Below are 25,339 nucleotides of genomic sequence, written 5' to 3'. Positions count from 1 at the left end.
TACTCCTGAACTTGGATACAGTTATAGCTATTCAGTTCAAGCACAATTATAATCATAATAATTCCAACATTGTTCTTACATGGATTTTATCATTGTAGGTAAAGCCTTGGTCACAGCAGGATTGAAATTAAGCCAAGCTATTCAAAAGTTCAAGCCAGAAGTATAGGTACTTATGTGAATGGTATTTCTACTCCCCATAAAACTAATAAAGCTGTCAAGGAAAACTACTAATGTCCCCAAAACACTGTAATCCCAGAAATACTATGAGGTCAGTAAGATACTAAAAGAAATATCTCTCCTAATCTTTTTGAATATTATTGGCATGGACAGTAATAGCCACAGCAGTTTTCTACCACGCAGGGCCCACCAGTCTCTCATTAACTCCACCCCTGCACAATTATTATATCTGGCTAGTTCTCAGCATCCATTAGCTACATCCATTTAGATATTTCCTAGCTATTTCTGCAAATCTACTGATCCAGAAATAGGAATGATAGGAGATAATATGTCATACTGGTACTGTAATGCTCAAAATCAAGCTTATGCAAGTTGCAGTATACACAAAAAGGATGCTGATAATATAGTATATACTCCACTAATAAATTTTTATATATAAGGTGGTTCTGAGACTTAAAAAAAAATAATCAGGTTGCAGTTGTAGAGACTACACAAAGATCTCAACAGTGAAATATATAAGAATCTGTGCCCACTGACCTTCAATATAGAAGATTTACCAAGACCTTAGTTGACAGGTGTGAGGGATAAGGGCAATCCCTTATGATGCAAATATATGTCTGTTTACTTTCAGGTTAGTTGTAATTACCTTTTTTGTTCCTGCTGCCCAGGTCAAATTCTTGAGGCAGAACCTTCCTGAAATTGGAAGGAGATTGTTCACATTTAAATTTCTTGATAATAATGCAGTCCACATGACATCCTGACTGCTACCTGATCAGACTGAGCAGAGGACCTGGTTAAATCATGCTCTGAGTCCTAAGCAACAAATTATGAGATACTAAATGCTGTGTGTTTTAAGCCCCTACAGTTGAGGTAAACAATTATGCAGCAAAAAAATAACTAATTCAAGGGCCATCTTTATAAAAAATGATGCAGAATTTAGAACACAAAATTAGATTAAAAGGATTTCCACTTAGAATGAAGACAAAAATTGCAAAAATTACTAATTTTATTTTTATATATTTATTTATTTAACTTTACAATATGATATTGGTTTTGCCATACTTTGACATGAATCTGCCATGGGTGTACATGTGTTCCCCATCCTGAAGCCCCCTCCCACTTCCCTCCACATCCCATCACTCAGGGTCATTCCAGTGCACCAGCTCCAAGCACCCTGTATCATGCATCAAACCTGGACTGGTGATTCATTTCACATATGATAATTTATATGTTTCAGTGCCATTCTCCCATATCATCCCACCCTCGCCCTCTCCCACAGAGTCCAAAAGACTATTCTATAAACCTGTGTCTCTTTTGCTGTCTTACATACAGAGTTATCATTACCATCTTCTAAATTCTATATATATGCATTAGTATACTATATTGATGTTTTTCTTTCTGGCTTACTTCACTCTGCATAATAGGCTCCAGTTTCATCCACCTCATTAGAACTGATTCAAATGTATTCTTTTTAATGGCTGAGTAATACTCCATTGTGTATATGTACCACAGCTTTCTTATCCATTCATCTGCTGATGGACATCCAGGTTGTTTCCATGTCCTGGCTATTATAAACAGTGCTGTGATGAACATTGGGGTACACGTGTCTCTTTCCCTTCTGGTTTCCTCAGTGTGTATGCCCAGCAGTGGGATTGCTGGATCATAAGGCAGTTCTATTTCCAGTTTTTTAAGGAATCTCCACACTGTTCTCCATAGTGGCTGTACTAGTTTGCATTCCCACCAACAGTGTAAGAGGGTTCCCTTTTCTCCACACCCTCTCCAGCATTTATTATTTGTAGACTTTTGGATTGTAGCCATTCTGACTGGTGTGAAATGGTACCTCATAGTGGTTTTGATTTGCATTTCTCTGATAATGAGTGATGCTGAGCATCTTTTCATGTGTTTGTTAGCCATCTGTATGTCTTCTTTGGAGAAATGTCTATTTAGATCTTTGGCCCATTTTTTGATTGGGTCATTTATTTTTCTAGAGTTGAGCTGTAGGAGTTGCTTGTATATTTTTGAGATTAGTTGTTTGTCGGTTGCTTCATTTGCTATTATTTTCTCCCATTCTGAAGGCTGTCTTTTCACCTTGCTAATAGTTTCCTTTGATGTACAGAAGATTTTAAGTTTAATTAGGTCCCATTTGTTTATTTTTGCTTTTATTTCCAATATTCTGGGAGGTGGGTCATAGAGGATCCTGCTGTGATGTATGTCAGAGAGTGTTTTGCCTATGTTCTCCTCTAGGAGTTTTATAGTTTCTGGTCTTACATTGAGATCTTTAATACATTTTGAGTTTATTTTTGTATATGGTGTTAGAAAGTGTTCTAGTTTCATTCTTTTACAAGTGGTTGACCAGATTTCCCAGCACCACTTGTTAAAGAGATTGTCTTTAATCCATTGTATATTCTTGCCTCCTTTGTCAAAGATAAGGTGTCCATATGTGCATGGATTTATCTCTGGGCTTTCTATTTTGTTCCATTGATCTATATTTCTGTCTTTGTGCCAGTACCATACTGTCTTGATAACTGTGGCTTTGTAGTAGAGCCTGAAGCCAGGTAGGTTGATTCCTCCAGTTCCATTTTTCTTTCTCAAGATCGCTTTGGCTATTCGAGGTTTTTTGTATTTCCATACAAATTGTGAAATTATTTGTTCTAGCTCTGTGAAGAATACTGTTGGTAGCTTGATAGGGATTGCATTGAATCTATAAATTGCTTTGGGTAGTATACTCATTTTCACTATATTGATTCTTCCAATCCATGAACATAGTATATTTCTCCATCTATTAGTGTCCTCTTTGATTTCTTTCACCAATGTTCTGTAGTTTTCTATATATAGGTCTTTAGTTTCTTTAGGTAGATATATTCCTAAGTATTTTATTCTTTTCGTTGCAATGGTGAATGGAATTGTTTCCTCAATTTCTCTTTCTGTTTTCTCATTATTAGTGTATAGGAATGCAAGGGATTTCTGTGTGTTGATTTTATATCCTGCAACTTTACTATAATCATTGATTAGTTCTAGTAATTTTCTGGTGGAGTCTTTAGGGTTTTCTATGTAGAGGATCATGTCATCTGCAAATAGTGAGAGTTTTACTTCTTCTTTTCCAATTTGGATTCCTTTTATTTCTTTTTCTGCTCTGATTGCTGTGGCCAAAACTTCCAAAACTATGTTGAATAGTAATGGTGAAAGTGGGCACCCTTGTCTTGTTCCTGACTTTAGAGGAAATGCTTTCAATTTTTCACCATTGAGGATAATGTTTGCTGTGGGTTTGTCATATATAGCTTTTATTATGTTGAGGTATGTTCCTTCTATTCCTGCTTTCTGGAGAGTTTTTATCATAAACGGGTGTTGAATTTTGTCAAAGGCTTTCTCTGCATCTATTGAGATAATCATATGATTTTTGTTTTTCAATTTGTTAATGTGGTGTATTACATTGATTGATTTGCGGATATTGAAGAATCCTTGCATCCCTGGTATAAAGCCCACTTGGTCATGGTGTATGATCTTTTTAATGTGTTGTTGGATTCTGATTGCTAGAATTTTGTTTAGGATTTTTGCATATATGTTCATCAGTGATATTGGCCTGTAGTTTTCTTTTTTTGTGGGATCTTTGTCAGGTTTTGGTATTAGGGTGATGGTGGCCTCATAGAATGAGTTTGGAAGTTTACCTTCCTCTGCAATTTTCTGGAAGAGTTTGAGCAGGATAGGTGTTAGCTCTTCTCTAAATTTTTGGTAGAATTCAGCTGTGAAGCCGTCTGGACCTGGGCTTTTGTTTGCTGGAAGATTTTTGATTACAGTTTCAATTTCCATGCTTGTGATGGGTCTGTTAAGGTTTTCTATTTCTTCCTGGTCGAGTTTTGGAAAGTTGTACTTTTCTAAGAATTTGTCCATTTCTTCCTCGTTGTCCATTTTATTAGCATATAATTGTTGATAATAGTCTCTTATGATCCTTTGTATTTCTGTGTTGTCTGTTGTGATCTCTCGATTTTCGTTTATAATTTTATTGATTTGATTTTTCTCCCTTTGTTTCTTGATGAGTCTGGCTAATGGTTTATCAATTTTATTTATCCTTTCAAAGAACCAGCTTTTGGCTTTGTTGATTTTTGCTATGGTCTCTTTTGTTTCTTTTGCATTTATTTCTGCTCTAATTTTTAAGATTTCTTTCCTTCTACTAACCCTGGGGTTCTTCATTTCTTCCTTTTCTAGTTGCTTTAGGTGTAGAGTTAGGTTATTTATTTGACTTTTTTCTTGTTTCTTGAGGTGTGCCTGTATTACTATGAACTTTCCCCTTAGGACTGCTTTTACTGTGTCCCACAGGTTTTGGGTTGTTGTGTTTTCATTTTCATTCGTTTCTATGCAAATTTTGATTTCTTTTTTGATTTCTTCTGTGATTTGTTGGTTATTCAGCAGGGTGTTGTTCATCCTCCATATGTTGGAATTTTTAATAGTTTTTCTCCTGTAATTGAGATCTAATCTTACTGCATTGTGGTCAGAAAAGATGCTTGGAATGATTTCTTTAGGTCTAACTGGTCTTGGTCTATTGTTAATTTTCTGTTTAGTTGATCTATCCATAGGTGTGAGTGGGGTATTAAAGTCTCCCACTATTATTGTGTTATTGTTAATTTCTCCTTTCATACTTGTTAGCATTTGTCTTACATACTGTGGTGCTCCCATGTTGGGTGCATATATATTTATAATTGTTATATCTTCTTCTTGGATTGATCCTTTGATCATTATGTAGTGACCTTCTTTGTCTCTTTTCACAGCCTTTGTTTTAAAGTCTATTTTATCTGATATGAGTATTGCTACTCCTGCTTTCTTTTGGTCCCTATTTGCATGGAAAATCTTTTTCCAGCCCTTCACTTTCAGTCTGTATGTGTCCCCTGTTTTGAGGTGGGTCTCCTGTAGACAACATATGTAGGGGTCTTGTTTTTGTATCCATTCAGCCAGTCTTTGTCTTTTGGTTAGGGCATTCAACCCATTTACATTTAAGGTAATTACTGATAAGTATGATCCCGTTGCCATTTACTTTATTGTTTTGGGTTCGAATTTATACACCATTTTTGTGTTTCCTGTCTAGAGAATATCCTTTAGTATTTGTTGGAGAGCTGGTTTGGTGGTGCAGAATTCTCTCAGCTTTTGCTTGTCTGAGAAGCTTTTGATTTCTCCTTCATACTTGAATGAAATCCTTGCTGGGTACAATAATCTGGGCTGTAGGTTATTTTCTTTCATCATTTTAAGTATGTCTTGCCATTCCCTCCTGGCTTGAAGAGTTTCTATTGAAAAATCAGCTATTATCCTTATGGGAATTCCCTTGTGTATTATTTGTTGTTTTTCCCTAGCTGCTTTTAATATTTGTTCTTTGTGTTTGATCTTTGTTAATTTGATTAATATGTGTCTTGGGGTGTTTCGCCTTGGGTTTATCCTGTTTGGGATTCTCTGGGTTTCTTGGACTTGGTGATTATTTCCTTCCCCAGTTTAGGGAAGTTTTCAACTATTATCTCCTCAAGTATTTTCTCATGGTCTTTCTTTTTGTCTTCTTCTTCTGGAACCCCTATGATTCGAATGTTGTAGCATTTAATATTGTCCTGGAGGTCTCTGAGATTGTCCTCATTTCTTTTAATTCGTTTTTCTTTTATTCTCTCTGATTCATTTATTTCTACCATTCTATCTTCTAATTCACTAATCCTATCTTCTGCCTCTGTTATTCTACTATTTGTTGCCTCCAGAGTGTTTTTAATTTCATTTATTGCATTATTCATTATATATTGACTCTTTTTTATTTCTTCTAGGTCCTTGTTAAACCTTTCTTGCATCTTCTCAATCCTTGTCTCCAAGCTATTTATCTGTGATTCCATTTTAATTTCAAGATTTTGGATCAATTTCACTATCATTATTCGGAATTCTTTATCAGGTAGATTCCCTATCTCTTCCTCTTTTGTTTGGTTTGGTGGGCATTTATCCTGTTCCTTTATCTGCTGGCTATTCCTCTGTCTCTTCATCTTGTTTAAATTGCTGAGTTTGGGGTGTCCTTTCTGTATTCTGGCAGTTTGTGGAGTTCTCTTTATTGTGGCTTTTCCTTGCTGTGTGTGGGTTTGTACAGGTGGCTTGTCAAGGTTTCCTGGTTAGGGAAGCTTGTGTCGGTGTTCTGATGGGTGGAGCTGTATTTCTTCTCTTTGTTCAGTCGCGCTGTGGGGAGGGAGGGAGGGATGCTGCAAACAAAAAACACTGGCGTGCGCTCGCAGTGCCTCAGCCACACTGGGTCTGCCCCCGCTCATGGCTCGTGTAGCCTCCCTGCCCACACTGCTCGGGCTCTAGGTTGTTCCGCCGGGAACAATCCGAGGCTGGCCCTGGGTTGCATGTACCTCCCAGGTCCAAGCCACTCAGGTTCAGGCACTCGGGTAGTCCTCAGAGGTGCAGACTCAGTTGGGCCTGAGTTTTGTGCTCTTCCCAGGTCCGAGCAGCTCAGGTGATGAGGTGTTTGGCGAGCGCCAATGCTGCGACTTATCGCCTCCCCGCCACTCGGTTATCTGGGTGTAAAACCGGCGCACCTTCTCAGGCAGATGTTAACCTTCCAGACCCCCAAAAAGTTTTAGTTAGCATAGAAGCCTGCTTACAGTTTTATAGATAATGTCTCTCTGGGACTGCGATTGCCCCCTTCTGGCTCTGGCTGCCTGTTACCGGAGGGGGAAGGTCTGCAGCCGGCTATCTCTGTTCAATTCTTTGTTCCGTGCGCGGGCCTGGCGGTGTCTTAGGTTGGGGCTGGCTTTTCGCGTGGTAGATATCCCACAGTCTGGTTTGCTAGCCCAAATTATTTCGCTCAGATAGTGCTCAGGGTATTCAGGCCAGATTCTTACTCTAAGTGATGCAGCCCACGCTGCGCCTCCCTGCCCAGCCCCCGCTTGCTAATGGCGCATGCAGGCGTCTGCGCTGCTTCTCCGCTGGGGGAGTTACCATAGGACTCGAAATTTTCGAGTTTTAATTGTTTATTTATTTTTTCTTCCTGTTATGTTGCCCTCTGTGCTTCCAAAGCTCGGCACAGATTCGGCAGTGAGAAGGTTTCCTGGTGTTTGGAAACTTCTCTCTTTTTAAGACTCCCTTCCCGGGATGGAACTCCGTCCCTCCCTCTTTTGTCTCTTTTTTTGTCTTTTATATTTTTTCCTACCTCCTTTCGAAGAGTTGGATTGCTTTTCTGGGTGCCTGATGTCCTCTGCCGGCATTCAGAAGTTGTTTTGTGGAATTTACTCGACGTTTAAATGCTCTTTTGATGAATTTGTGGGGGAGAAAGTGTTCTCCCCATCCTACTCCTCCGCCATCTTGAAACATCTTTTTAAATAGAGAATCACTAGTATAGTTCATTACTAAAAAAGAAAAAATATTTTAAGATTAGAGATATGAAAGAGAATATAAAATCAAAATAAATGAGATCATTTTTAGAAAATTTATTCTAAATCTATGTTAAAGTTTGAAAATAACTCTAATATTGGCAAGATGAATTTTTTCAAAGAATGAGGAGTTATATATCAACACATTTCTTAGAATATTTTTTTGCATTGATGGATTATAAATAAAAATAATAAAAGTTGTAGCAATTTTTAATATTCATTCTTCCCCCTTTCCTCAGTTGAAAGAAACCCTTTATTTGGAAAAATATGCAAGTTTGACCTCTGTTCTTCCTCACAAAATACTTCTATATTTTCTGATGTATTTGGACATTTCACGCCCCCCACTCAGAAAAAAGTATGGAAGGGAAGAGAGACTGGGTGCAGAAAATTTCTAAAACAGCTGGAGTCCTTGCATGGTGGCATAATACCTTGGGACTGGTAGGCTCTGTGTACTTTTACAGGATCTTCAGACAGGGTCAATATGATTCTCTGATATTTTGTCCAGAAGGAGAGATGTTTTCATTAGTCTGTGCTTACGTTTTCTTCCTCAGTTGGGCAGAGAACAGCAGGGACACCCTTTGTAGACTCCAGTCAGTATCACCTTGGGCAACTCACTGGGGCTGCAGGATCTCCTTCAAGATTTTGTTTTGTTTTGTTTTGTTTTGTTTTCCCCACAGCAGAAACACTGAACTGATTCTGAGTTAGGAACTCAGCTTGTTCTTTCAGAGATTTTGGGACCTTTTAGTGTGGATCATTCCATGGAGTTGTTTGGGCTTTCTCACAACATGGAAGCTGTGTTTTAAGAATAAGTTTGGCAAAAAATTAATAATAGTTCTTCCTGTCCCATAGCCCTAGATCTGGTAATATACACACAATAACTTCCATCACATAGTGTTTGATCAGTCACAGAGCCTTCCCAGATACAAGTAAAGAGAAGATAAATCCTGTCTTTCAATGAGAGAAATTTCAAAGTACTAAAATGACCTTTAGTCTTTCCTAACAGATTTATTCGGAGAAGGCAATGGCAGCCCACTCCAGTACTCTTGCCTGGAAAATCCCATGGACAGAGGAACCTGGTAGGCTGCAGTCCATGCGGTCGCTAAGAGTCAGACACACTGAGTGACTTCACTTTCACTTTTCACTTTCATGCATTGGAGAAGGAAATGGCAACCCACTCCAGTGTTCTTGCCTGGAGAGTCCCAGGGACGGGGAGCCTGGTGGGCTGCCGTCTATGGGGTCGCACAGAGTCGGACACGACTGAAGTGACTTAGCAGCAGCAGCAGCAACAGGTTTATTTCTCTTCAACATGTGGGATATCTATAAGGAAGAATTCATTGTCATTAAGGCAAACTTACAGTCATAAGTGACCAAGATTCCTTCCATTTTCTTACTCTTTCATCCTTTCCTTCTTGTTGTCCAAAAATGCTAGCAGGAAGGAAAAGGAATAAATAGGAATGTATTTCTGCTCTTTAATTATAGTTACTAAAAATTCATAATGAGTCTTCTACTTATGTACATATAGCTATTCCTAATTACAAGGGAAATTGAAAGATTTTATTCTAGAAAGATTTCTACTTAGTTAAAATCAGGGGCTTCTGTTACGTAAGAAAACAGAATAAATAGGAGAAAATCAGTAGCTTCTGCTACAAGATACATATTTACATCTATTCTGAGAAAAGAATAACATTTTATGAGATTTTGGGGTATTAATTGAAATGTATTTGCAGTCAGACTTAATTTAGATAATTAAAGTAGAAATGGATTTAGTCAAAATATTAGTTAGCTAATATAATTCTTTTTAGTGCTTAGTGAGCCATGTAATCAATCAGAAGAGATGTAGCTAGGAGAAATGTCTAATCCCCTCACAAGACAATTCTGGTAGAAATCCCACTTAGCCCCACTGTCAGACACTAGAGTCTTTGCCAAGCTATTGCAGAGAAAATCAAGTGACTACATGACTATCTTTGCCAGAAGACTCAGCCTTCACATCCTCTTTCTTAATTCTGAGAAGGTGTAATGACTTAAAATTCTCTATACAACCTAGTTGCAAAAGCTGATGGGAAATGAAGTTTTTAGTCTCAGTTTGGAAAAAAGAGGATTCCAAATGAAGAGAGATACTAAAATGGGAAGGCTATATTCAAAATACCTTGTGTATACAAGTGACATCTCTCATTTTATAAGGTATCCATGACCCACTAAAATTGAAAAAAAAAATAATAAAACTCTTTGCACTATTTCTTTGAAGACATAAAAGCTTGAGTAATCATACCAATAAACTAAAATAAATTAAAATCATCCCAAATAAACTAAAATAAATTAAGAGAAGATATATTTGCAATAAGTTAGACACTGAGAGTTTGTATTTTAAATTGTACATCTTTTTACAAATGAATAAAAATACAAAATAGATAAAATGTATTAATTGCACACATCTAAGCATGAACAACAAATGTGAAAAAAATCCCATGAAAGCAAATTAAAATCGATTAAAACTGTCTTTGTACTCTCCAGTAACTAAAAAAATGCAAATTACAGGAAAAAAAAAAAAACAACTAGGCATGATTTTATTTTTAATATTAAAATCTCTACTTCCTACAAAAATCAGAAATACTATGCTTGGTTTGGTGATTTATTTCATTATAATATAAAAACAGCTGAATTACATTGAGAAAAAACTATTGGGCTTAAAGCTAAAATATCTGAGTTCAAGTATCCTTAGTCAAAGTAAGTCAAAGTAGTAAAAAGTAATTTGTAAAAACTAATTTCTTACTTTGAGTTTTGTGATGTTCAATTACATGTCTAAGAAAATGTGGATAACAAAAACTTCCTTATAAATTTATTAAACTCAAAGAACAGACAGAACAGTTTATGAACAGTTACTGATATATATTAAATGCTTCATTTTTTTCCCTTTTATTCTTTGTAACAAATGCACACTGCTTTCGGTTCACCTTCATTCCCACAACCAAACTCTTACAAAATCCTATTGACCCCAGATTTATTCATTCTTTCATTTCAGTTTCTTCTTCCATTATCCTAGCTTAGTTCCTTTCACTTCATTGGTGATCTCCATTCCCAGAAGCTCTCTCCCCTTTAATATACATTGCATTTCATCTCAAGATCAATTTTATACAACATAGCCATGGCAACAAACTTTATTACTTAGAAGGTGAAGCTTGAAATATGTTGGCTGGCATGTCAAATCCACCCTTATTTGGTCCTGATTGAATAAATTATCTTCTGTCCCACTACGGTTCAAGATAGAACTCCCTTCCATTCCAATGAAGTTAGATCTTTCAACACTTCCCAAGTGCAACATGCTCATACCTATGCTTTATTTTATACACTCTTGAAGTAAATTAGCACTTGCACTGTGTAGACCTTCAACGAGTGTCATTTGCATTGAATTTGGCAAGCAATTAATAGTTTCCTATTCAAAAATTCAATGAATTTTTTCCTTGGAAGAAAAGCTATGACTGACCTAGACAGCATATTAAAAAGCAGAGACATTACTTTGCCGAAAAAGGTCCATCTAGTCAAAGTGATGGTTTTTCCAGTAGTCATGTATGGATGTGAGAGTTAGACTATAAAGTTGAATGTCAAAGTATTGATGCTTTTGAACTGTGGTGTTGGAGAAAACTCTTGAGAGTCCTTTGGACTGCAAGGAGATCAAACCAATCAATCCTAAAGGAAATCAGTCCTGAATCTTCATTGGAAGGCCTGATGCTGAAGCAGAAGCTTCAATACTTTGGCCACCTGATGTGAAGAACTGACTCCTTGGAAATGACCCTGATGTTGGGAAAGATTGAAGGCAGGAGGAGAAGAGGACGACAGAAGAGGATATGGTTGGACGGCATCATCAACAACTTGATAAGCATGAATTTGAGCAAGCACCAGGAGTTGGTGATGGACAGGGAAGCATGGCATGCTGCAGTCCATGGGGTAGCAAAGAGTCATACACGACAGAGCAACTGAACTGAACTGAATGGAATAGTTTCCCAAATTGCATATTTGCATACTGGATAGAAGGGAGAGCACAATAATTATTCTGGAGGGGGTAATTGTTTTATGTGTGTAAATGTCTTATAATCTCCATATTAGAAACATTCAAGACACATATGATTAAAAGTTAAAATAATATGCTACTAAAAATTAAGTGAAACATATTCAAAGATCAAGGGATAGCTGACATAATTTTGAGTCATAATTGATATCTATTTTGAGTCATAATTGATATCTTTGTGTTTTCATCGATTGTTTTCTATGGATAAATTTATTTGGTATCTAAAGCCTAGACAGATTTTGTTTAGACCTATTTAGGCAAATAGCCAGTACCTCCATTATCTATTAGCTCTAATATTTTTTAAAGAATTGGAGGAATTTGATAAAGATATTGGACTTCCCAGGTGTCACTAGTGGTAAAGAACCACCTGCCAATGCAGTGGATATAAGAGATGCACATTCATGTCCTGGATCAGAAAGATCTCCTGGAAGAGGGCATGGCAACTCACTCCAGTATTCTTGCCTGGAGAATCCCCATGGACAGAGGAGCCTGGCAGGCTACAGTCCATGGAATCACAAACAGTCTGACACTACTGAAACAACTGAGCACACTCACACAATAAAGATATTAGAAGGCAGAAGCCCCACCTCAGACTTTGCCAGTTAACTGGGAATTTCCTTAATGTTGAATATGAGGCCAGAAAGACTAAGTACTAAAATAGGACTAGTACCTTAGCAACTGCTATCAGATGAGATGATGGAAATGGGCATATTTAGCCAAGTGTGAAGAATGGCAAATTGTAACAAAGCAGAAAGAAAGCAAAGATTTACATCACTGACATATGATCCCCAGTTTTCTAGTAAACAATGAGAAACTCTCTTAGGCATGAGAAATAGTGTCTCTTGAATCAAAACAGACTCTAAATATTGATTTTAAAATGATTATCTTCAATAAGCTGTCTTTCAAAAAATGAAGAACTGGGTTTAAATGGCATTACATATAATGACAAAGCCAAACAAATGAAAAAATATACATATTGTTTTCCATCTTTGAGGAGCTGACATGTTATTCTTGTTTGTTTCTTTATTTCTATTATTTTATTTTGTTTGGGTTCATGAGGGTATTTAGGCAATTTCCTCTGGTTCTCCATAGTATAGTTAGCAAATAACACCTTTCTCTTCATTGGTCTCTCAGCAACAACCGTAATCATCTTACTTTGGACTGACACTATCTAGGAGAAAATATCTAGGGAACAAAAGTAAATGAGGTAACATAGCATCATGCATTTGACCATAATAATAAATGGAGAAAAAGACTTACTCTAAGGTATGCAGACTTGGGAAAATACACAGTTTCACTGATATACTTATTTGTCCAACACTGGTATTAGTTTCCTGGAGATTAGCTAATAAAGTAGCACAAGCTGAGTGGTTTAAAAAAAAATACAGAAATTTATTATATGACAGTTCTGGCGGCTACAAATCCCAGGCTATAAAGTCATGCTACAAGCAAGGCCATGCTCTCTTGGAGACTCCAGTTAAAATCCCTCCTTTCCTCACTAGATACTGTTGGTGGGCCATTGATGCGCTCTAATCTCTGACTCTGTCATCACATGGTATGATCCCTATGTGTCTTTAGTCTTTCTTTTTAAGCTCGTTAGTCATATTGGATTAGGGGCCACCCTAAAAATCTTATCTTAATTTGATTGCATCTACAAAGACCATGTTTCCATATTAGGTCATATTCTTGGGTACTGGGTTTAGGATTTCAACGTATCTTTCGTGAGGACACAGTTCAATCCATCCACAATAAGTACAATTTTGCCCCAGAAAAAATGATAAACTGATATAATGTTGATTTTTAAATGTCCCTTACTCTTTTAAGTTTTTTTTTTTCCCAGTTAATTCTGGGTGATAGAATGAATCATTTATAAAATCTCCATATTACTGACGGTAAATGGGAAAATGAACATTACAAGAGTCAGAATATTCATGTTCTAGTCTCAGTTTCATTACACAAAAACTGTCTAAGGGGCTAATGTGAGGATATATGACGTGAGGGAAAATAAGATAATGCACTGTACTACAGTTAAGAATTCATGATTCCTTTTTGGAAAGTAGCCCTCCCCTATATGGTAATAGGGCGATAGACGGCAAGGGTTACTTTTTCGTTTCATGCACCATAAAATAAAACTGAGCTGATGGGAAACATAAAAAAGAGATAAAGTTACTCTAACAAGATAATGACTTCTCCAAAGACCAGAAGAAACAGGAAAGTTGAATTTATAAGTCAACTTATAAGATGTACACATTTTTTTAACCAACAAAGTAATGAAATCAATGGATAAGATCTATAACTAGAAATTAGATACAGAAATTTGATAAATGCTGTGCCTGAGAGTTGTATGATAACTAAGATAATAGTATTATTTTAGATCAAAGATATTTTCAGTATAACAAAGAGGAAAAATATAACCTAGACCACTGCACACCATTGGAAGGGCTAAAATGCAAAATACTGATAATATCAAATGTAGAAGAGAATTAAGAGCTACAAAAATTCTCATTTGTTGCTCATGGGAAGGCATAATGGTATAGCCACTTTGGAAGACAGTCTGGAAGTTTCTTAATTTTTGCCATAAGCTTACATAAGCTTACTATGTGATCCAGCAATTTGACTCCTAAATATTTACCAAAATGAGGTGAAAACTATATCACACTAAAACTGTTATATGAATTTTGTAGCACCTTTATTCATAATCACCAAAATTTGGATAGAACCAAGATGACCTTAAATAGGTAAATGAATAAAACAACTGTGGTATATCCATTAATGAAATATTCCACAATAAAAAAGTGATCTATGAAGGCACATACAAAATAAAACCCAAAGCAAAGAAACAAAATACAGAGGAACTGTAAAAGTATGGTCAGTGAAAGACTCTACCAAGGCTACAGATTGTGTGATTCAATCTATATGATATTCTGGAAAAGGCAAAACTATTAGAAACAGTAGAAAGATCGATGGTTGCCAAAGGTACAGGGGAATATAAAGAAGAGGGATGACTGGGTGAATCATATAACAATTTTAAAGCAGCAAACTTATATCCTACATTCCTATAGTGATGGACACATGACATTACAGATTTGTCAAAGCTCATAGAACTGTACAACATGAAGAGTGAACTGTAATGTAAACTATGGACTTTAGTTAATAATAATGCTTTGTTATTGATTCATGAGTTATAACAAATGTTCCACAATTACGCAAGATGTTAATAATAGGGGAAACTGTGTGCTTGGAGAGGGGTGGTATATAATAATTCTCTATGCTTTATGTAAACCTAAATAAATACTGTAAAAATTCTGTAAATACAGGCTATTAAAACACATATCTAACCAGGAAACCAACACATGCTCCTAAAGTTTGCAAACTAGCATAAGAAGATTAAAAAGCAGTAAACTTCTCTGAAGTCATTTTAACACATTTTTATTTCATCAGAGTATGTGTGGATCTAGAAAGGAAGATGAGATGCTATAAGTCTATCCTTAGAAAACATCTTCTAAAAGCCTTGCTATGGTTTATAAATAAAATGTGTTATTTGGTAATGTGGACTTATTAGCATGCAATATTTCCTATGAAGGAACAAATATCAACAGTATTTGCAGCATTACATCAACACAAGTACACTGAGAAAAACAAAACTGAATTATAGGCAAAGCACTTTATTATAATTGAACTCAAGTAATAATAATTCCATAACACTGTGACTTCTCTCCTAAACTTCAGAGATGGTCCTGAGTAAGGAGGTCTCACAAGAGGACTGAGCTTAATAACTAGCAAAATAGGGCCCTCTGATATACCAATGTTATTAAATTATAGTTTAAAAAAACAGTTATAAAGTCTCAATTATATCTACCAGGAAGTATCTGGCAACATTAATAGGGTAAGTTTTTGAGGGTTATTGAGTACAGTTTGTCTGTATTTCTGAGGAGTATTTAATCCTCATAGGAGATCTCAAGTAATACAATGATGATAGTCTTCTCTTACTGTGGGCTAGGATCTTGTCAGATAGCAGAAAATATGATAGAGCTTGCCATATCTGTTTAACTTCATCCACATCACTCTGAAACTCTAGTATAATTGCTTTATTAGATTAAAAGAACTGCCTAACAAGCCCTGCACCTGATCCTAATATCTGGGTTCTTGTTTTTCTTGCCATCATTTTTATTAACACTATAACACACTACCTCTATTAAGTCCCACAACTTCCTCAGCCTTGGATCTCTACTGATCTCTCTCCTGAATAACTGGGCTAGCTGGAACATATATCACACAGACAAATTTATTGGTGCCATTTCACATGACCTGCAAGCTGCATTAAATTCTCAGCAGACCTTATCCTTGGTCTTCTCTCTGTGCTCAAAAATATGTTCTCCAAACCTTCACCATAATAAGCCCAGTTGAAGGTGTGAAATCACTAACTCTTACAAATTGTGTCTAAAAAAAGATAATTTTTTTCTGAGTTATTCACACATTGTATAAGAATGTAACTGACAGACTTTGTCAAGACAGTATACCTCAGTCTATCTCCTCTGTTTTGCAAATGGCAGTCAGTGGGTAGGAATCCACGCACTAGTGCATCCCCATGACCTCAAGAGTGGTCCTTACTGACATCGTCTTTGGCCCTATCAAATCAGCCTCATCCTCAGGTGCAGCGCATGTTTCCCTTGAACCCACTCTCTAACTTCTGCTTTCCCATGGATTCTACCCTGTCTTTCTGCAAGTGCCATTCCTCTTGTTGTTTCAGTAGTGATGGTTTGGCCAAAGAGTTCATTTGACTTCTTACCAGAATGATCATTTTGGCCAACCTAACAACTTTATGTTAATTTTAAAAAATTCTCTAAGTATAGAAAACTTGGAAATACACAGCAGTATAGATAGCATTAAATCATCAAAATTTAACAACCTAAGAGGTATTAAGTCAATATTATGGAGGAAATTTTTGCTAATTTTTCTACTTAAATTATTTTCTTGTTACTCACAGAATTTATAGAAAATTTTCAAAGTTATTTTTTTTCCAAAATCATGTATTAATGCCTAAAATTTCTTTAATTATATAATTGTAGCATAATTCACTATCTCCTAATATTGGATGTTTTCCCATTAGCTTTTCTCAGTAACGTTTCCTTAGAATAAAGAAGCTCCAAATTCAAAGAGTTGTCTTGTTAGGTTAGACTAAGTGATTATACTCAATTCTAACTCAGAATATTCTGAGCATGGTTTGCTTTCTGGCTTTGAGCCATTGGAGGATATAGCAGAGCAGATATATTTTTAAAATTTATTCTGGGAAAATCAGGTGGAAGAATCCAGGAATCTTAGTCTTTTCAGTAGACACAAATTTGACATCTTTAATCACGGTCCCAGTGATTAAAAAAAAAAAACAAAAAACAAAAAAACAAAAAAAAACCCCGAGTTTTTTAGTTCTATGTATATGCATACTAAGTCACTTCCATTGTGCACGACTCTGCAACACCATGGACTGTAGCCCACCAGGCTCCTCTGTCTGTGAGATTCTCTAGGAAAGAATACTGGAGCAGATTGCTGTGCTTTCCTCCAGGGGAATCTTCAGACCCATAGACTGAACCCGTGTATCTTACATCTCCTGAATTGGCAGGTGGGTTCTTTACCACTAGCACAGACCACCTGGAATGGCAATTTAAAAGTAAATAAATCAAGTAACATCCCTGCTGTCTGAAAACTCTGAGAACATAAATACATATCTCTGTCTCTATCTCTAACACTATCTCTATATTTACCATTTTTAATCAAAGAAAATACTCATATTACTGATTTAAAGTTTTTTGAAAGACAAGGAAGGTCTTAAAATGTACTTAATTTTAAGAAATCAGTCGTAGCATTTTTTACTCCAAATTTCAGCAATAGTTTTAGAGAGGACCATTACTGTTGTCATTAGCAAAAAGCTCTCCTCCCTTTCTGTCAGGCAGTGGATTTTATCTAGTACCTAAGACACTGTTGTGGCTCATCTATCATGCTAATCTTTTATAATGTCGTAATGGCTTAATGGTCTACACACACAAGGGCAATGAAAACATTTTTGGAAGCAAATGAAAATGTATTCTATATGTCCCTAAATATTGATAACATATAATTTAATAATTATCTCCTCAGAACACAAAGTAAGTTTTTGAGCCTGGCAAATATTATATTCTAATATATTAATATTAGATATTAGATAATATTATATTCTAATATTCTAAATAGTCCTTAGAAATAAGTAATCAAACATCTCACGTAGATTATTACAGTATTTAGATAATGCATTCCCAAATCCACTGATTAGATTTACAAAAGTTTAAAATAGAGCAATAAATATAGCCTTGAGGTTTGTTTTGCTAAATGGCTACTCCATTTCTTCTAAGGGATTCTTGCCCACAGTAGCAGATATAAGGTTCATCTGAATTAAATTCGCCCATTGCCACCCATTTTACTTCACTGATTCCAAAAAGGTCACTGTTCATTCTTGCTATCTGTTGTTTGACCACTTCCAATTTACTTTGATTCATGGACCTAACATTCCAGGTTCCTATGCAATATTGTTCTTTACAACATCGGACTTTACTTCTACCACCAGTCTCATCCAAAACTGGGCATTGTTTTTTTTTCTTTAGCTCCATCTCTTCATTCTTTATGGAGTTATTTCTCCAATCTCCAGTAGCATATATTGCATTTATCCACCTGGGGAGTTCATCTTTCAGTGTCTTTTTTGCCTTTTCATACTGTTCATGGGGTTCTCAAGGCAAGAATACTGAACTGGTTTGCCATTCCCTTCTCCAGTGGACCACGTTTTGTCAGAACTCTCCACCATGACCCATCCATCTTCAGTTGCCCTACATGACATAGCTCATAGTGTCACTGAGTTCAACAAGGCTGTGATCCTTGTGATCAGTCTGACTAGTTTTCTGTCATTGAAGTTTTCATTCTTCCTGCCCTCTGATGGATAAGGATAAAAGGCTTGTGGAAGCTTCCTGATGGGAGAAACTGGCTATGGGGGAATATGGGTTTTGTTTTGATGGGCAGAGCCATGCTCAGTAAATCTTTAATCCAATTTTCTGTTGATGTGTTCCCTCTCTGTTGTTCCCTATGGCCAAGCTATGAATGGTAGGGGTAATGATGGTAATGGCAACCTCCTTCTAAAGGGCTTATGTCAGGACTGTTGTATTCAGTGCCCCTGACCCTGCAGCAGGCCACCGTCAACCCATGCTTCTGCCGGGGACTCTTGGACACTCACAGGAAAGTCTGGCTCAGTCACTTGTGGGGTCACAACTCCTTTCTCCTGGGCCTGGATGTGCACAAAGTTTTGTTTGTGCCCTCCAAGAGTCTGTTTCCCCAGTTCCATGGAAGTTCTGTAATCAAATCCCACTGTCTTCCAAAGTCAAATTTTCTAGGGGTTTTCAGTCCCTTTGCCAGATCCCCAGGTTGAGAAATCTGTTGTGGGTCCTTGAACTTTCATAACAGTGAGAGAACTTCTTTGGTATAATCTCAAGTTTGTGGGTTGTCTGCTTGGTGGCTGTATGGAACATTTCATTCAAAGATGGGCACAATAAAGGATAGAAATCATATGGACCTAACAGAAGAAGATATTATGAAGGGGTGGCAAAACTACACAAAAGAACTATACAAAAAAGATCTTTATGACCCAGATAACAATGATGGTGTGATCACTCATCTAGAGCCAGATGTCCTGGAATGTGAAGTCAAGTAGGCCTTAGGAACCATCACTACAAACAAAGTTAGTGGAGGTGATGGAATCCCAGTTGATCGATTTCAAATTCTAAATGATGAATCTGTGAAAGTGCTGCACTCATTATGCCAGCAAATTTGAAACACTCAGCAGTGGCCACAGGACTGGAAAAGGTCAGTTTTCATTCCAATCCCAAAGAAAGGCAATGCCAAAGAATGTTCAAACTACTGCACAATTGCACTCATCTCACACACTAGCAAAGTAAAGCTCAAAATCCTCAAAGCCAAGCTTCAACAGTATGTGAAAGGTGAATTTCCAGATGTTCAAGTTGGATTTAGAAAAGGCAGAAGAACCAGAGATCAAATTGCCAACATCTGTTGGATCATAGAAAAAGCAACAGTATTCCAGAAAAACGTCCACTTCTGCTATATTGACTACGCCAAATCCTTTGACGGTGTGGATCACAACAAACTGTAGAAAATTCTGAAAGAGATGGGAACACCAGACCACCTTACCTGCCTCCTGAGAAATCTGTATGCACATCAACAAGCAACAGTTAGAACAGAACATGGAACAACTGGCTGGTTCTAAATAGGGAAAGGAGTAAGTCAAGGCTGTCTATTGTCATCCTGCTTATTTAACTTATATGCAGAGTACATCATGTGAATGCCACACAGGATGAAGCACAGGCTGCAATCAAGATTACCAGGAGATACATCAATGACCTCAGATATGCAGATGACATGACCCTCATGGCAGAAAGTGAAGAAGAACTAAAGAGCCTCTTGATGAAGGTGAAAGAGGAGAGTGAACAAGTTGACTTAAAACTCAACATTCAGAAAACTAAGATCATGGCATCTGGTCCCATTACTTTATTGCAAATAGATGGGGAACCAATGAAAACAGTGAGAGACTCTATTTTCTTGGGGTCCAGAATCACTGCAGATGGTGACTGCAGCCATGAAATTAAAAGATGCTTGCTCCTTGGAAGAAAAGCTATGACCAACCTAGACAGCATATTGAAAGGCAGAGACATTACTTTATCAACAAAGGTCCATCTAGTCAAAGCTGTGGTTTTTTTCAGTATCACATATGAATTTGAGAGTTGGACCATAAAGACAGCTGAGTGCTGGAGTATTGATGCTTTTGAACTGTGGTGTTGAAGACTCTTGAGAGTCCCTTGGACTGCAAAGAGATCCAACAAGTCAATCCTAGAGGAAATCGGTCCTGAATTTTCAATGGAAGGACTGATGCTGAAACTCCAATACTTTTGCCATTTAATGTGAAGAACTGACTCATTGGAAAAGACCCTGATGCTGGAAAAAATTGAAGGCAGGAGGTGAAGGGGATAACAGAGAATGAGGTGGTTGGATGGCATCACTGTCTCGATCGACATGAGTTTGAGTAAGCTCTGGAGGTTGGTGATGGAAAGGGAAGCCTGGCATGCCACAGTCCATGGGGTCGTAAAGAGTCAGACACGACTGAGTGGCTGAACTGAACTGAACTGATCTATATTTTAATTGCATATACATAAATTTATACAGTTTATTGTACACGTTATGTTATATATAAATTGTATACATGCCAGTATGTATGAAAAGCAATTATACTTTTATTTTCACCTCTTTCACTCTTTGAAAGTTTGCAATCTTTTATTTCCAGACAGTATCTGTGGAAAATTATATATGTGGCTAAAAGTTTTAGTCCTCTCACATTTCCTTTTAATTTTCAGCCTGTCAAATTAGCGTCAGTTAAAAATCACCAATTGACAGTTTGCCACAACAAAATCGTTTATAGAGTTTCTATCACAAAAATCTTATTTAACCTCTATATGACCCTTTTAACAGAATTCCTAGCACTGAGATCTTCATGAGAAAATATAATCTAGAGTGAATAGAATGGAGAAAATGGTACAGATGTCATTGGAAACAGATATGAAATGACATAATGTCTGTTGTGAAATTATGATTTTCCTTGTCAAGTCTTTACTTTCTGAAGAAATATGGAGTTTACATGATGAGTCCAGAACTCATTCATAATTCTTGTTTTGACTTAGAAACACTAACAATTAATTAAATTGAAACTTCATATTTTGATTCAACTTTTACTGGTGCATTTCACAAAATAACATAAAATAAATATTTAGAGTGCTGTGACCTTCACTTTTCTTAGATTCAGTGCATGCTATGGTCAGATCAACTGAAAAAGAAGTTATTATTCATTACATAGTTCTTATATTTGGATATATTAAGCACTAAGAAATTCAGAGATATTTCAAGAAATAAAGTAATAAAGAGACTTCATAAATTCCTGCAGCCTGTCAACACAGCGTTGAACTAAATAGATAAACAGGTACAAATTATGTCACCAGAGTTTGCAGGTAAGAGTTTTAGAGTGTTATAGTTGGTCCTGTTACTTCTCCAGTGGAAGATGCATGAGAGTGGTGTAATAGATGTTTATTAACATCTAGGCACATACCCACCATATCTGACCTCGTATTTCTTCAGCATCCTCTCTTGAAAGATAGTCTCAGGAGCTCAGGACAGGAAAAGATGGAAACATCTTCTGCTGTATTAGTTGGGTTTTCCTGGATTGGAGAAATTGTTTCAGACAAGTATTTAGCTTGATCTTCCCTTTACCACAACCATTGTTTGTGCCAATTGTTTGGTGGTCCAACAGTCAGTTATTCAAGATAAAATTAAATCATTAAAATATAATTTATAGACATTCATTATAAGGTATCGATTAAATTTTCCAAACCCATATCTACCTACTGCCCTGCTGCTGCTGCTAAGTCACTTCAGTCGTGTCCGACTCTATGCGACCTTCATAGACAGCAGCCCACCAGGCTGCCCCGTCCCTGGGATTCTCCAGGCAAGAACACTAGAGTGGGTTGCCATTTCCTTCTGCAATGCATGAAAGTGAAAAATGAAAGGAAAGTTGCTCAGTCATGTCCGACTCTTTGCATCCCCATGGACTGCAGCCTACCAGGCTCTTCCGTCCATGGGATTTTCCAGGCAAGAGTACTGGAGTGGAGTGCCATTGCCTTCTCCTGCCCTACAGAAGCCTTAAACATGAGCCATTCTAATGTGTCTCTTCTTCAAAGATCTTGTTTTCTCTTACTTCTGTAGCTTTCTTCCTCTTCCTAGAAAACATTTTCTATCTTCTACATCTGGCTAATTGTTGAAACTTATCTTAGACATCACTGTTTCTGAAATACCTTTCTTTTAAAAGTGACAATGTGGGTTAGTGTGTAGTTCTCTTTTGATACATCTATACTGTGGCACTATATCATCTCCTCCATATTCGCCACTGCATTCAGTGGTAGTTGAAAATGCAGAACTGATAGAAGCATAAAGAATATATATTGAAAAAACACGATGTATAGGTCCAGGTTGAAGTAACTGTGTTCTGTTGAGTAAACTTTATATATTTTCTGTATGCCTAGTCACTCAGTCATGTCCAACTCTTTGTGACTTCATGAATTGCAGCCTGCCTGGCTCCTCTGTCCATGGGGGATTCTCCAGGCAAGAATACTGGAGTGGGTTGCCATGCCCGCCTCCTCCATGGAAATTTTATATACATATATATAAAGAACCCTGGAGAAGGAAATAGCAGTCCATTCCAGTATTCTTGCCTGGAAAATCCATCCCATGAACACAGGAGCCTGGTGAACTATAGTCCAAGGGGTCACAAATAGTTGGACACAACTGAGCAAGCACACACGTATGTAATGAAAAATGTGTAAGTAGTGAAATATATATATGAAATGAAATATTTATATGTAATGAAATATATATCTGTAATGAAAAATATATGTATGCATTTGTATATGTATGTAAATATATAGAGAGAGCGGGGGGTGCATAAAAAGATAAAGGGACTATTTTAAGATCTGGAAACAGAAAATGGTTTGATTTAAACAGTATGGAATTTTATCACCTAACCATTAAAGGAGAGTGAGACAAGAAAGTTATATCCTAAATTTGGAATGTTAAGATTTAAGAAATAAAAAGAGTGGATGAAGATGCTATGTTTAAATTGTTGGAGTAAATCATCAAGGGACATGATGAGTAAACTGCTATTTTCAAAGAAATTTCTGAATTCCTTACATTTTCAGTCAATTCAGTTCAGTCGCTCAGTTGTGTCCAACTCTTTGTGACCCCATGAATTGCAGCACACCAGGCCTCCCTGTCCATCACCAGCTCCCGGAGTTCACTCAGACTCACATCCATCAAGTCAGTGATGCCATCCAGCCATCTCATCCTCTGTCGTCCCCTTCTCCTCCTGCCCCCAATCCCTCCCAGCATCAGAGTCTCTTCCAATGGGTCAACCCTTCGCATGAGGTGGCCAAAGTACTGGAGTTTCAGCTTTAGCATCATTCCTTCCAAAGAAATCCCAGGGCTGATCTCCTTCAGAATGGACTGGTTGGATCTCCTTGCAGTCCAAGGGACTCTCAAGAGTCTTCTCCAACACCACAGTTCTAAAGCGTTAATTCTTCGGTGCTCAGCCTTCTTCACAGTCTAACTCTCACATCCATACATGACCACAAGAAAAACCATAGCCTTGACTAGACAGACCTTTGTTGGCAAAGTAATGTCTCTGCTTTTCAATATGGTATCTAGGTTGGTCATAACTTTCCTTCCAAGGAGTAAGCGTCCTTTAATTTCATGGCTGCAATCACCATCTGCAGTGATTTTGGAGCCCCCAAAAAAAAAGTCTGACACTGTTTCCACTGTTTTCCCATCTATTTGCCATGAACTGGTGGGACCAGATGTCATGATCTTCGTTTTCTGAATGTTGAGCTTTAAGCCAACTTTTTCACTCTCCACTTTCACTTTCATCAAGAGGCTTTTGAGTTCCTCTTCACTTTCTGCCATAAGGGCGGTGTCATCTGCATATCTGAGGTTATTGATATTTCTCCTGGCAATTTTGATTCCAGCTTGTGTTTCTTCCAGTCCAGCATTTCTCATGATGTACTCTGCATATAAGTTAAATAAGCAGGGTGACAATATACAGCCTTGACGTACTCCTTTTCCTGTTTGGAACCAGTCTGCTGTTCCATGTCTGGTACTAACTGTTGCTTCCTGGGAATGGGAAAGACTAGAGATCTCTTGAAGAAAATTAGAGATACCAAGGGAACATTTCATGCAAAGATGGGCTCGATAAAGGACAGAAATGGTATGGACCTAACAGAAACAGAAGATATCAAGAAGAGGTGGCAAGAATACACAGAAGAACTGTACAAAAAAGATCTTCATGACCCAGATAATCACGATGATGTGATCACTGACCTAGAGCCAGACATCCTGGAATGTGAAGTCAAGTGGGCCTTAGAAAGCATCACTACGAACAAAGCTAGTGGAGGTAACGGCATTCCAGATGAGCTATTTCAAATCCTGAAAGATGATGCTGTGAAAGTGCTGCACTCAATATGCCAGCAAATTTGGAAAACTCAGCAGTGGCCACAGAACTGGAAAAGGTCAGTTTTCATTCCAATCCCAAAGAAAGGCAATGTCAAAGAATGCTCAAACTACCACACAATTGCACTCGTCTCACACACTAGTAAAGTAATGCTCAAATTTCTCCAAGCCAGGCTTTAGCAATATGTGAACTGTGAACTTCCTGATGATCAAGCTGGTTTTAGAAAAGGCAGAGGAACAAGAGATCAAATTTCCAACATCCGCTGGATCATGGAAAAAGCAAGAGAGTTCCAGAAAAACATCTATTTCTGCTTTATTGACTATGCCAAAGCCTTTGACTGTGTGGATCACAATAAACTGTGAGAAATTCTTCAAGAAATGGGAATACCAGACCACCTGACCTGCCTTACATTTTAGATGATGCTAAAATCAAGATAGATCCATTAGGTGGAATGGAGGTCATTCTAGTTATGTAAATTTACATAGTTCAGGGAATATAATATACACATATAATTCTGTAATAAGCATATTTTTTTAAAACTACATGTTTTATAGTTAAATTATGAGGCATATAAAGATATCTCTTAAA

This window comes from Bos javanicus, chromosome 1 (assembly GCF_032452875.1).
Source record: "Bos javanicus breed banteng chromosome 1, ARS-OSU_banteng_1.0, whole genome shotgun sequence".
Lineage (NCBI taxonomy): Eukaryota > Metazoa > Chordata > Mammalia > Artiodactyla > Bovidae > Bos > Bos javanicus.
The sequence above is the reverse complement of the archived record's forward strand: the minus strand, read 5'-3'. Positions refer to the sequence as shown.